Here is a 14,895-nt window from a genome sequence, read left to right on the forward strand (position 1 = left end):
GTTAAAAGACTGATAATCCAACAATCCCTCTTAGAACGTTCACGTCTAAAATATTTATCCCATACAAAAGAGAGAAGCAGATAATTATTTTTTCCCCCCTCAAGTGGTCATGTGGGACATACCTTCAAATTTTCTTTTTAATTTGAATCATTGTTGGAATGAGGCTTGTTACCAAGTGATTATGGTACTCAGTTATGGTCTTCAGACAATAAAAACCAGTCTCACAGATCCTCATCAGGCTGCACTATAATGAACTGGCAATATGAATTTATATATTTGCAAATATGTGTCCTGCAAATTTCCTCCGATCTTATTGTATACTGTTGCGCTTCAATTACCTATGTTACATACAGTTCTGTTATGATTTGGAATTTTGAATGCATCTGCATCTTCCCTACTGTCTGACGGCCCAGCCTCCCCTGCTGCACATGACAGGGTCTTGTCTCGGACTCACTCATCACTCATAGGGTGCTCGCGCGCACACACACACACACACACACAGAACTAGGACTGTGCAGGGAAGAAAGTGATTGTCACTGTGAAGCACAGCAAGTGCATCATAATGGAGTATGTTATGAGAAGAGCTTTGTGATCACACACAGCCACACTGCACCGCTGCTGAGCTGAAGGATCACAGACCCACTGATCTGCAGGAAATGCCACAGAGCGATCTCCTGCTAGGGACCATGCTTTTAAGGCACAATAGAGATTCTTGGGGGTGGGGTTTCTTGGTGACCTGGTGAGCACAGGATGCATGACAAGTCCGTGGCCTGAGGCTTTTTCTTTCTGCATTTTGTTTTTCTTTTTTTTTTTCTGGACAGACTGTAACCCTGTAGCTTCCTTCTGGGTTCAGAGAAAGGTCAGGGTGATGGCAGGAGTGGGCTTACGGAGACCTCCGAAGCTCACGGGAAGCTCATTGAGATTCCGAGGGACAGAGGTTGGAACTGCGGCGGTAATGAAACCTGATCAGCGAGTGGAGGCTGCTGGGAGGACCATGTGGGAGTGACTCAGCGCTCTTTTTGATGATGGAGGGACAGAAGGAGAGAGGGGGAGAGAGAGAGGGGTGGGGGGTGGGGGTTGCTGTCTGTGCCCTTGCTGCGTTGCATGTCCTGCTTGGCAGAATGGTGCATTGCGGTTTGCATGCAACGAGTGGCAATGTGGCACTACAGGAGTGGGGGTGCAATAAAGTTGCATCCGCAGCGTCTGAAGGTGAACACTAATGAACAAGTTGTGCGGTGGGCGCAGTTAATCTCGGACCACCAGTTAATACGCCAGCCAGTGGGGCTTCTGTTAAGTTTTTTTATTGATCTTTAGAGACATTAGGAAGGCAAGCCATTCATTAACGACTGCACATGGGAATAAATTAAAAGGACACATTAGTGTTTTCATTATAGACTGTTCTTATCTGCTCATAGCTGTTCGATGAAAATCTATTTTTAGAAAACAGCTAGTTTAGTAGTACGTCTTAGGTTGTGTGGTGTACAAAAAAGCAACAATTTGTTAGGGACTGAGCAGTAAGGCAATCAGGATTATATTATTCATAAATCATACAGAAAAATTACAGTTCATCATAACAGACAACAGGTTGGTAAAAGAGACCAATGAAACGTTCCTTAGGTATCTATTTTACCAACATCCTGTCCATTACGATTTCTCAAAACTGAGAGGCTACCAAACTGGATTAAGAAATTGGGTGTGTCTCTGAATGCCTTAGAGACCGGATGTGACGTTAGCAGTCTGGTAAGGCCATTCCAATTCAAAGGGTCCTTCAGCAATGTGGCCACCTTCATTTCCCAGGCCAAACAGGAACAGTGGGAAACATAACATGGAAAAGCATGCAATTTCATCTGAAGAATGCTCTTTGGAATCACCTGTTCATTCAATAAGAGAACTCTCCTTTGAAATTGTTCATCATGGCAGAATTTTCAGGGGTGATGCCCAATGTTAAAAAATGTGGCGGCTGGAGACGCTATATAATTATCCGTAGGCTAATTAACAACCTGACGAGAGTGCAGCAGGATTCAGCCCCTGAATCAAGACAGCCCCAAATAGTGAAGTACAAGCATGAACGGAAGCACTAACGCCAATTCACTCCCTTCTCGCCCCCTTGCTCTGGCAGCCACGTGGATTCTCCCAATTAGTTGGGATTTCAGGAGCTCCTTGTGTTCTGCTGTCAGCCAGTCCTTTGTTTGCCACAGTACTGAACCTCCGCAGCCACCAGGTAACTCATCACAGAATAATTAGCAGAGCTGGAGTGTCCGCTGAGGAGTGCTGACAATATGAAGTTAACATACATCAATTCTCAACAAAAAATAAGTCGTGTGATTATTATTTGCACAAGCAGGTTGTGGGTGCATGTGAAACATAATAGTGCAAATATCAAACCTAATTGAATGAGAGAGAGAGTGAAACGTGGCAAGTTAATAAAAAAGAAAAATGCTCATTTCAGACACATTTACACACTGAGGTTGTGAGGCAGGGAACAAAGGACAAGGAGAATATATGTAGCAGGGGTCACCAAACCTGGTGCTGCACGTTTTTTGGGGGTTTAGCTTTGTTTACAACACCGAATTCAACTTCTCTACTCATTAGCAGCCAGTTTATAAGAAAACCAGGTGTGGTGGAACACGCAAAGGTCAACGCTGTGCAGAGCTGGATAGTGACCCCTGATGTATAGGGTGAGAGTAAGGGCAATGATGTGGGTAATTATTCAAACACATAATGATGGCGCCCTCCAGAGGCCAGAAAAGGGCATCACAATAGTGTTTAGAAAACCTCATTTAGGTTCTCAATGACATTTCAATACTGCTAAATCCACCCGTGAAAGAAAATTAATTTAGTGGGCTGCTGCATTTTGGCTCTGAGGTTATTTTTTAAGGCACCCCTCTTCTAGCACTCTCTGAAAAAAAAATCCAGCCAATGTTTTCTGATGCAAGAGGAAGACATTCAACCCCGTCTGGCTCACTGAGCGAAGGTGTGTGCACACTCGAGACCCGTGCCCATTTCCGGCCTGTCAGCGGTGTGAGAATCCCAGCACCCCACCCAGCCCGTCCAAGCAGCGCTGCGTGGGTGAACTCTGGTGCAACAACATGGGACACCTGCCCCTGGCAGCAGCATCTGAGTACACAGTCTCGGCACACACCTCCCAGATTGCCTTGCTCACTGATGCACAAATCTGTGAAGGGCAAAGGAGAGGATGAAGGGTCCATCCTTCCCCATTCCACCCACTAAACTCATCTTATTATATCAAACATGGGCAGAATCACAGCTTCCACAGCCAGAGCGTGTGTCCATAATTTTAATGAGCCACAGCTGGGAAGAGCGCTCCGAGGGACTTATCTTCTTTTTTTTTTTCCTCCCCCTATCTGACTTTTGTGGCAATTGAATTCTGAACTTACTCCTGGATTTACAATCCTAACCTGCACCGTTATGGGAGCCATCGCTCTGATCTGGTGCACTCTCCGTGTGCTGTGTAATGACATGCTGATGCACTCTGGGTAATGGAAGAAGGGGGGGGGGGGGCGTAGTCAGATGCCCTTGAGAATCAAAATCAAATGCCTTCTCGACCCTTTGCACAAACAGATTCGTCAACCTAATTCATTCATGGCATTGGTGGCTCAAAATAACACGGGAATTCAAATTCGTTATTTGACCTCGGCGAATCAATAGAGGTTAGGAGCGGCATAAAAATGTCCAATTTCACAAGCAGCACTGCATGGGACTTTTAACAGATTATTAAATGCAACGTATCGTCTGATTTATGATAAGCCGGTCCTGAGCATATTACAAGAAAAAAGATAAGAACATTTATAGATGCTAACACTGATATTAATTTAGAGTTGTGTGAGTGTAAAGGGTTTGTTCTCCCTTTGTAAGAGACTATTTTATTAGTGCAGCGGGACCCCCCCGCGGCTGTGGACAGGAAGAAATGCATTACCTGGCTAGTGACGAGGAACGTTCCTTTGCTTGTTTTCCCAGGCCGCCTGGCCTAGATTCAGCTCAGGATTGCAAGCAAATTAAAGCAACGCAGCAAATCACAACAACAATAACAGCAACGTTTCATAAAAAAAAGAATAAATAAATACGTTTTTGTAGGACAAAACATCTCATCACTGTGCAGATTATAATCTCTAACCTGACCTCTATTAAGGCAAAAGTGGATTAGGAAAATATCATCTGCCGGTTTCTGTGACCAGGGAGCAGGTTGGGATCAGAGTTTATGCTCTGCACCTTGCAGGCCCATTCATGTCTTTAGATGTAGCACAACCAAATCAGATTTTTTATTAAAAACGGAAATGGATAAAGCTTGTTCACTAGTTTAAGGTAAAGTGTCCTCAGGATTTACATAAATGAACAATAGAAGCATTTGTGAGTTCTTGCGTTTCAAAGAGGAGAAAAAAAGGACACTATGTGTCCGTGTGTAGAAAGCCGGTGGGAGGATCCAGACGATGATCTCACGCAATTTATCTTCTCATTCTGGATGATTTAAACACTAGCGAACTGGTACTGGGCCCAGAAACACAGCATGAGGTGGGATTTGAATCTGCAACTTTGTGGTCATCTGCTTCATAAACAAGTATGTTACCCACTAAACTGATCTTCAACGGAATATATAAGACAACAGTAAATAAACGATGGCGCTGTTTTATTTTATTTTTTAAAACAATTTCTTTATGCTGCTAATGTGAAATGACATAACTTCTTCAGATGTATGTTTATTTTATGGTCACGATATAATGCCGTATGACCTTGTCCTATTTGTCTAGCATCCAAATTTAACATTTTAAGCAATTTCAAATGTACAAATGTACATTCTAATGGGAAATATAGACTTTACACATTGCAGGTTTTTTTTCAAATGGGCCTCCTAGTTTAATCATACATATCTACATATCTATGTCTATCTAAAACATACTCAAACACAAGGCAATATTTAAACTAAAATAACAAGTGATGTGAAGCCATGGATACTGACGGCTGTCCCAGCATGACAGACCTGCTGGACTGAATTTGACGCCTCAGTCAGAAGTTGAAGAGTCCGTCAATCCCAGACCTGTTAGTAGAGTAGAGTAGAGTGAGGAAACACGTGTCTTCCATGTGTCACCACCCCATTAGTGGCCTGTTTGAGTCAATCACATCTCAGAAATGCTCTCCAGGGTGAGTGGTATTCACATGATGTGAAAATGAAGTGTATATAACAGCTTTAAAGTCGCTGTTTTGTCCTATGGCTTTGAAGTGGGAAATGTATAAATATAGCAGCAAATATAGTAGCTATTTGTGAATAATTTAGATGTAATCATCATGTCAGTACATTTTTGTTGGGGCAAGTGCACTACTCAATTTAAGTGTGTTACAAGGTCTTGGTACTTTTATTTATTTACAGAATGAAAGCAGGGTGGGCTATGAGGGTTTTCTTAGCCTGACTATCCAGGTCAGTGCAGCAGAATCTCATTCCAGAATTCTGGATGATATTAAACACTAGCAAACTGGTACTGTGCTTATCACCAGTTTAAAAATAGTGCCCAGAAACACAGCATGAAGTGGGATTTGAATCTGCAACTTTGTGGTCATCTGGCTCACAAAGAAATGTTACCCACTAAAATGTTCTTCAAGGGAATAAATAAGAAACTAGTAAATAAAAGATGGCTTTTTCAAATTGAACCTGTATAAATGATGGCAGTTTGGCAGTCTGGTGCTCAAAGAACAACCTGGCTTTGAATACCAATAAAACCAAGGAGAACATTGTTTCACTTCAGGAGCACAGTACCGACCTTTTCCCCAAAAGTCATTACCATTCGGAACGCTCATAACGCTTAGACAACTTCTTTGGAAATTCCTTCCATTCATCAGTTGTGGAACATTCAATAATACTTAAATTATTGTGCAACATTATTATTTTCATTGTCCACAATCAACTATTTATTGTATATGACCATCATTGCTATGGAATATTTAAATAATGTGTATTTAAGATCGCGCCACAGAGCCTATTGCACTAGTCTCTTTTTCTTGTGTTATGTCCTACATACATGTCTGCACTAGATGAGTTGCTTTTAATCTCATCGTTCATGTGTATATTGACAAAAAAAAGGCATTTATTCATTCATTTAATCATTAGGTGAATACAAACACGCACACAGCATCATCAATTGACCTGCATGAGAGGAAAACTAAAAAAATGCAGTTATTTCCCATTCCCTTCCTGTTTTGGGAATGAAGATGTGTGTGTGAGCGCAGTTCAGTGGTCTGCCCCTGGTTACTGAGGCATGGCCGACGCTGACTCCCGGTATCTGCTCCTCTCCTCCGCTGGGCCTAATCTGCGGTGACTCGCGGAGAATTGTGAGAAAAGAACGGATTCACACATTTATAAGGGGAGCTGGGTCTAACTGAAGCCGAGCGCATTCCATCCGACAGCAATTTCGCCCCGATGGTGATAGGCTAAACAAGTTATGGCAGTGATCTCTTTTTAGCGGAGGGCTGATGTGCGGCATGCTTTGAGGAAAAAACATTGGTGGATCCTCATTTTTTTTCAAGGAGGAACTTCTGACGGAATGCGGGGCGAACAATCTCTATGGCAACATCTGTAGCACGAGAGGTGTGCGGAAATGTAGCATATACAATATACATTCTTTCAGCCGGTCATAAATCTTTTACAGCTACTATAAATTACCGCAGTAAAGCTGCAGTTACTGTCTTGTAAAATGGAACCATAAACTTGCTGTTTTAGGAAAGCCTGTGGCCTTCAGTTTGAGAGAACAAATAAAAGGTCTTTAGAGTGTCCAGAGCAGAGATATGTTTCTTGTTACCATTTCCATATTCATTATAAGGTGGTGTTTGCACTATCCCCGCACAGGCGCGAGGCTAAAACGCCGGCGGGGCCAGAAAGAGAATGGTATGTTTGCTTTTGTTGTTGGCAGGGTTGAAAATCAATGCCAAGCAATTCCTAGGACATTGTTTTCTCTGAGTGGGTTGCCATTGCTGATTCATTTCTACAGCCAAAAAAAATCTCTCACTCACCCCCCTACGGAGGCACGTGGACTCTGCACCATGCTTTTCCCTGAGGAGTGTTCAGGGCCTTCAGGCGAACCCGTGAAGTTATATGCTTTTAGACTCCAAATAGCCCAATAAACCCCCATACTCATCCCACACCCAATCAAAAGAGCTACTCCGGCTCGCAAGCTTCGAGAAATCCAATGTCTTTTGTAAGATATTGATCAAGGATTGCAGTTGGTCCAGGATCCATCCATCGTCCACGGGCCATTACTAAGAAGTGGGGAGTTGTCCAGGAACCACAAACAAAAGCCATCGATTTGAATAGCTCAGTCCTTAAGTGGTTTAAATTACAAACTGATTAGGGCGACTATGTGCCGATATCCAGGCCAAGTCTTCTAAACCTGGTAGGGGGGCATGGACTTTTGAAGGTGAAACCCATAAGTGGGCTGGAGAAGCCTGGCCCTTTATGGTTATCTCACCAGTAGGAGGGACAAGACAACAGAACCTGAGGGATGTGTGAGGGCACCAGACGAACCCCCACACCAATGTTTGTTTGCGATAAGAGCAAAATGAAATAGCAGGGGACCATGTTGGCGCCACTGCAAGCATCCATTTGCATGAAATTAATATGTGCATAGGGAGGACAATGTCTGAGCTCTGAAGTTAAACTCATTAGCAGGCTCAGCAGGAGTGTATTCTCCTCTTCTACCTAAGATTCCTGAGCTGTTTTGCATTACTTATTCCAAGCTCCTATTCTCTGTTTGGAGCTGCAGTGGATGGACAAGAGCCACACAGAACACCCAGTGGTTCTAATAAGAACATTTCACTCATTTGCATGCATTAGAATTAAACATGCATTGAATTGTAATATTTTTGCCCTTTATTGAACCATTTTGTGCATTGACATTACCTCATTTCTACCACTGTGTCCATGAGAAAAGATTTTTAGGATTTAAAGCAATAGTGATTTTGTTTAAAATTTCAACCGACATTATTTTCACTTAAGCCCTCCACACAGCCTCTGCAATACCAGAAGTCTTAAATAAATCTAATTCTACCAAATGTCTATGCCCGGTTGGTGTGGTCTTTCTTTCTGTGAATTTCCAGTTTTCAAGTGGTTTTTATACTGGTGTTGTTTAAATGGGGTTGTGGCTGGGTGCACTGTTGGCATGTTACTGTTTGTTGGTGTGACTATCGGCATGTCAGCATTTTCTCAACAAAAATGACATCAAATTGCATTTTGACTTCAAGCCTTGTCCCTAAATCTGCCATTGTTTTCAATTGGTATGGCTCTTATGATACAGAGATGCAGCACATTTTACAAATGTTTCAACAAACTTCAGGCTGTATTTTACTTTGGGCAGTTTTTAAGGTCATTTAAGTATAGGCCTGACACCCATATAAATTGGGCCCTTGAAGTACATTGACTTTTTGTCTGGCTTGCTAGCGCATTGATATTTTTTTCCTCTTTAAACCATTCCAATATTGCTTTTGCTGTATGTTTTGGTCCACTGTACCAACAAAAGATTAATTTTCCGCAAAGGTGCAGGTCCTCTTGCAGACTGCAGCATTTTGTCTTCCAAGATTTCTCTTTACCTTGGGCCATCCATTTTGCCCTCTGTTTTTATGAGCTTTCAAGTCCCTCAGGCGGAGATACATACCATAACATTACTCTGCAGCCATCACGCTTTGCACTCTAGATAGCGGTTCTCAGGGTGGGGGGTGTGCAGTTTTAGGTTCACATCAGTGATAGCGCCCAGTGTTCAGGACAAAAAAGCTTAGGCTGATCACAGAATCCTCCAGAATCTCCCATAAGCCCTCGGCAAACTCCTACTGAGATTAGACTTGGGTATATGGTTTCTTATCCTCTAAAACCCAAATGTGTGATGTTTCCCTGGTTCCTGCTGCACATTGTTGACTCACCTCAGCCACAGAGTTACAAGATGACAAATGCTTCTATGAGCTATAATTTCCTTACAGGTAGGACTGTCAGTTCAAGACGTTTAATTTTGGATCTTTCGGAACTACCAGAGAACAGTTAAAAGTCAAATTGATTTTAATATTTTCTTGATGGTCAACAAAGGACCACGATGTGTCCCAGATTGACCCTGTAACTATGATAGCATATGCAGCAAATAGCCAGACTCGACTAACTCTACTTTTGAAATTAGATTAATTAGAGGCAAGTAGAAAAAAAGAAAATTGTCCATTAAAGCAGTAAAATGCAGAAAAGCCTTTTACAGCCACACTGTTGGAATTAAATATTGCACAGTGCCCATATTGCCTTACTTGTTTTTGCCTAAAGCATAAATGCATATCAGCCCACAAATGGCCAGAAAATGAATGTTCACAAAGACAAAGTGTGACATTTAAACATCATTAAATAGGCTCATTTGCATTTACTGTGGTATAAAAGCAAAATCACGTTTGGAAGATTAATATGTACCTTGTACGGTAGAAGATCTGGCCACTTATGGAAGGGATTAGAGGTTGCTTGTATTCCCAACTGTTCTGTTGGATCAGCTTGGGGGAAAAAAATGAAATGGGCTGAAAGAATGATATTCCTTTTAAATTAAATCACATGGAGGTGGAGGAGAAGGCAAGTGGAATATTAATACAGCAGTAGAGGAAAAAAGATGTGTGGGTGCATACACATGATTCATGATACAGGGGATTATTACACAAAGCACACAACAGTGTGAACATCAACAACAACAACCTGATGGAGTACAAACACAAACAGGGCAGATTTATACATGCAGGCACAGGGAAAACAATCAAAAATCATGGAAACACAGGCCGAACATGAAACTCCGGTCTGAACCCGGAGTGTCCCCTTCCGGACCAGATCCTGGCAACAGCAGACAAGACTTCTTGTTATTAATAAAAGAAAGTGAGGGTTCTGTTCTGTCCCTGTTTCGTTTCTGTTTCATCCCTGGCAATGGGATTTATAATTAAATCAGTGGAGGTCACTGTAAATGCAAAACAGGCTGATCCTTTTCTCAATCCAAATCTAGCAGAGGTGAACACAAAAGCTAATGTTAATTTTTACAATACAAGACTATCGTGTATCATTCCTTATAGTGATTTGCCCATGAGAGAAGACATGCAAAGGAAAGGTCATTTAAGTAATACACTCATTTGGTTCCTTGCTTTTCATATTCTGAGCATCTGATATCATATTAAATGAGATCAGATGATCTGTCACACCCTTGCCAGATGGTAAAGAGAAATGATCATGAAAATGTGGAATTAATCCGTCCAGCGGAGAGGGCGTCACCAAGGTTGTTACGGATAAAGACCTGAAAATTTCAATTGAGCAAAATGAGCTAAGACAGGAGCTGGCCAGTCTGTGAAATGGACTCATTCTAATAAGCTTTAGCCAATCAGCTTCAGAGTGCATCCAGCGGCTGTTTCTATTGTAACATGGCTGATGCCTTATGGGAATGTCAGAGTGGAAGTTCCCTGCGAATTCAAAAGGGGCTCATAGATTTTGCTGCAGCCAACTGACCCAGTATTTGTTTCCTATTAACAATATTTACAGCCTTACTGACTATAACATTCACCAGACAATGGACTCCTTCGGATACATTTAAGTATCCATTTTTTTAATTCACAAAATGATTAGATACATTTATATGCGTTCATTTGGTCTGCTGCAAGCAGTTTTTGTTGGTGTTGTTTTTACTGTTCGTCGCCAATAGAAGATGAATGTATTGTGAGAACCAATGACTTATAAATCATAATCTCAGGTCAGCACTCCTACTCTCTCTTCCTTTTTTGTATGGTTCCCCAATAGCCCTTATGTGTGATTTGGATGTGTTTAAAATGTCCAAAAAATAATAAATGAAATATAGTTCTTTTGACAACTATGGTTCATATTTCATTATTCAGAAAAATAATGAAATACTTCTTATAATTATTAAAATATTTCAAATAATTGTTTCAAAGAATTATTCCTCAAAGTAAGATGATAACAGAGCTGTATTCTTATTTTATGAAGAAGCATGTTTCATACCGAGCCCATTTTCTTCCACAAGGACAGCTGACAAAGCGGATGCGTTGCACATCAAAGAATATATAATTCAGCAGCATGCTTTTAAAGTGCTGTATTTTTTCAGTGTAATGATTTCAAAAATGCTGGTAGACATAAAGCACTTTTTAGACAGTCTGCAATTTCATTTTGGGGGAAGGGCAGAGCTCTGCTCTTATTATTTATTTTTTCAATGATTTGTGCTTGCCTTGAGTGAAGCTGTATTAAAAATGCATTATCAGAAGTGCGAGGTCTCAGATCCTTAACATAGACCCTGGGCCAACTTGAAATATGTCATTTTAATTTGTTTATTTTTCATTTGTTTATTTATCTTTTTATATTAACCTATTAATATTTCTTCATAATAACTGAAATGGAACAAATGTGTCTGGTGACTGGCAACAAACATGACTGACATACAACTAACACACACTCATGATGCAAAAGATGCAAAATGTGAATAATCAGACCAGCTCCCTGCTTCGTGAGCCAATTCGGATTCTCAGGTTCTCAGGTGCCCGTTTTGTAGGTGCTATTACTGATGGACACAGGTCAGCATGAACACCCAGAACCCTGTCTCCAGCAACAAACTGCAAGTGGATTCTGTCACATTTCTATCAGCAATTTTAGCTACCGTAGCTCTTCTATTGGCTCAGACAATGCAGGTCAATGTTTTTCACTTCACCGGCCATATTCACTTACATGCCATAATCATGCCGTCATTTGTTTAAATTCAACATCTAGAACCAGCATTCAAAAACTGACCTATGGTACATGTGTCTATGAAGGTCTTCCAGGGTTACAAAATGAATATGTTGCAGAGGAAATTTACACCTATTCTCTGAATACACCCATTTATTAAAAAAAGGTTTGAAATAAAAAAACTGTTAATTTCTCGGAGAATAACACGCAAATTGAATCAGTTTTTTTGAAGACCATATAAATACTTTGGTGATAATGGGTTTTATGCAAAACACCCATATCTGGAGATTTTGAAAAAGCAGATGTTTTTCTACCTCATAAAGAAAGGAGAACAACAACGAAAAAGTATTTTCTCTGTAAAAGCTCTCAAAATAATAAGCTGCATTTGACTTCAGACGACAAAAAGATTTTAAAAAATGCAGAATGAAGAATTGGCACCCATAAATCACACATTCTGGATTTAATGCCCAGTTGACTTTTTACACGGCTCATAAAATGGATGCCTTTCTGCAAAAGAAAAAAAAAAATCTGATTATGTAAGCATTGCAATATTCAACAGTTTTCCGCTAGGGTTGTTCCAAATATGAGCCAACCTTACTTTCCATTTATTGTTGGAGAGAACATGCAGAATTCTGGTAGTGCTTCTCTCCCACCCTCCTCATAGACATGGTGGCGTGGCTTTCTTCATGCACCTGCTCAGCATTTTAAATTATAGACACAAAACCTAAAAAAAAAAAAAAGAACGATTTTTCTTTCTTCCATGCCTTATAATCCCTCGTTTGAACACGCATGTCACGCAAAGCCTCTCTCTTTCGCTGTCTAATCGCTTATAAGGACCCTTGGGGGCGGCTGTGGAGACCTGGGTACATCTCCACCACCAGTCTGGCCCTGTGTGGTCCCTGTGGCAAGCCAGACTCCCCACCTCACTGCGGAATTATTTTCTCGAGGAAACCGGCGCACGTCCCTATCTTTAATTACAATCATGCGAGGAGAGGGTTTAGCAGGAGGGGAACAGGACATTGTAAGTCACTTACACTTTACAAAATGCAAAGAGAGATTTGCACCAGCAAACGAGCTATGTTGTGTTGTAAGCTTCTGTCGATAAACACATGGTCTTGTGCAGACACCTGATGGGAGACTTCTGTGCTGTGACTTGGCCAAACACAGGATGCCGGTGCTGTGTTCCAGTCGTGGATTTTTGTCGGCCATCTGTGCGTCCTGATCCCTGGTGGTTTAACAGAATTGCTCTTTCAGCTCGGAGGATGTGTGATGTTTGTGGTTTGTGTGTGTGTCCATTGCCCTCCTAATGCATGTTGTCTGCCTTTGATGACAATGGCAGCTGGTTGGCGAAGGCATGCAGATGGGCAGAGAGCGGCACAGCGATGAACCACAGCCCGGTCTCTGGAGAGACGCCCAGCAGGTGGGGTCTTCTTTTAGCACAAGCTGCAATATTAGGAAAGGGCTTTAGCTCTGATTACCTGCCAAGGTCCCCCACTCGTCCTTCTAATCAAATGCCAGGACGAATCATGCGCTCTCACTCTGCAGCCTTTATTCAACACACTCAAAAGATCCAAGCGGGTGGACTATGTCAAATGTATAGGAAAAATAACACAAATAACTGTATAGTTAACAGCCAGATCAATTATTTAAATGTATTCATCTATCATTCTACAATCAAATTCCCAATATTAAGAAATGAATTGTGTTTTGCCAGAATGTGTCTCTATTCTTTTAGACTACCGATTGCCCCAGTTTGTCACAATAATTGTTGATCCCAAAGGGAAAAGTTATCTAAACTTTTATCATTGCACTGCATGTGAAACAGGAAATGAGACAGTTATTCATTTTTTTACATCTTTGATTGTAGATTAAAATAGCTATGTCATGAAAAATTACAAGTAATGATGTTAGTTTGGTAATATGTCAGGAAAATTATCATTCAGTCATTATCCTACTGGCTCTGGGCTATCAGACCCAGTTGTGTCTGCTTCTGCTTTCATTACACCGCCACTGTATATAGCAGCGGTCCAAAAATTCATTTCCAAAAGATATAAGAGCATGATCTGGAAGACCGAAGAACTTACAGAAACCAATGGAAAGAATAAGATATAAAATGTGAAAAGACTGACATATGCAATGCGTCAAACATACTAGTACAGTGTGAGATGGGAAGTTGAAACATTATTTCCATCACATTTTATTGCATGTAAAAAAACAACATTTAGCAACAGGCATGAAGTTAATTACAATGTTAACATTAGTGAGTAATGCAAGATTCTTTAAATCATTAATCCTTTTACAGGTTTTTCTTATTTACTAAAACACTCAATTTCTGAAATCTCTAAACACAAATCCTTAACTGTTCGCTCGACTACTTCCACTATTCAGGTCAAAAACCATATAGTCATACATCTACAGTAAATTACACCACAGGCATCAAATACAAGTACGCAAAAAAATTAGAAGTACACACTATTGAGATCACTTCTAAATAATGCCTCAAACCTGTTTCTGCAATGAATCTATTGGATTCAGGAAGGGAGAATATGCTGGCAAAAAAAGATGTTGAATCTTGTGTTGTTTGTGAACCAGTAATATTAAATCGTGCTTCATGAACAAAGGTAAATTGCCATAATGCACAATAAGGCTTGATCTACCGTAAATACTTTGCTGTGATGTGTAAGTGTATAAAATTCAACTAAAAAAGTACACTTGCACTCCACATACTCTGTTTTTGAAATGGCAGATCTTGTACTTCAGAAATATATTTTACATATTACAGAATCCCAAAGTCCCAAAGTTGGGGTCCAGATCCTGTACCATTCGGTGGTGACTATAATTTTTAATTGAGTGCAGAAAGGTGTCTTAAAGTTAAATAAAGCTCCTGAGCAAGCTTCATTTCAAGGTCAATATTCCTGAAGAACCTTTTCCAATTTTGTTTGTGGTTATTGAATCATCTTTAACACATGAGGTATTACAGTTTATTTAAGAGTATAATAGTTATTATTAAACACCTTAACACTATGTTATATAGACAGATCTATTATAGGGAATGAAGAAATTTCTCAGCTCAAAAAAGTTCTAATTACAAATAAGAAACACAAAATAACATGCAGTTAACGTTTTTTCCCCCATACAGCTCTCACATATACACTTAGAAGAACTGT

The 14,895-nt window shown here is 40.6% G+C and overlaps 1 long non-coding RNA gene across 1 annotated transcript in view; it reads left to right on the forward strand.

The window, feature by feature from the left end:
• LOC114799999 (uncharacterized) overlaps positions 1-13,079 on the forward strand; it is a 44,533-nt gene extending 31,454 nt beyond the window's left edge. The window contains exon 3 of the long non-coding RNA XR_003751309.1: positions 13,068-13,079. This is a non-coding gene — a long non-coding RNA (uncharacterized LOC114799999). The remainder of the gene's footprint in view (positions 1-13,067) is intronic.
• Positions 13,080-14,895: the final 1,816 nt, after the last annotated feature.

The sequence above is a fragment of the Denticeps clupeoides genome, chromosome 11 (genome assembly GCF_900700375.1).
Source record: "Denticeps clupeoides chromosome 11, fDenClu1.1, whole genome shotgun sequence".
Classification (NCBI taxonomy): domain Eukaryota; kingdom Metazoa; phylum Chordata; class Actinopteri; order Clupeiformes; family Denticipitidae; genus Denticeps; species Denticeps clupeoides.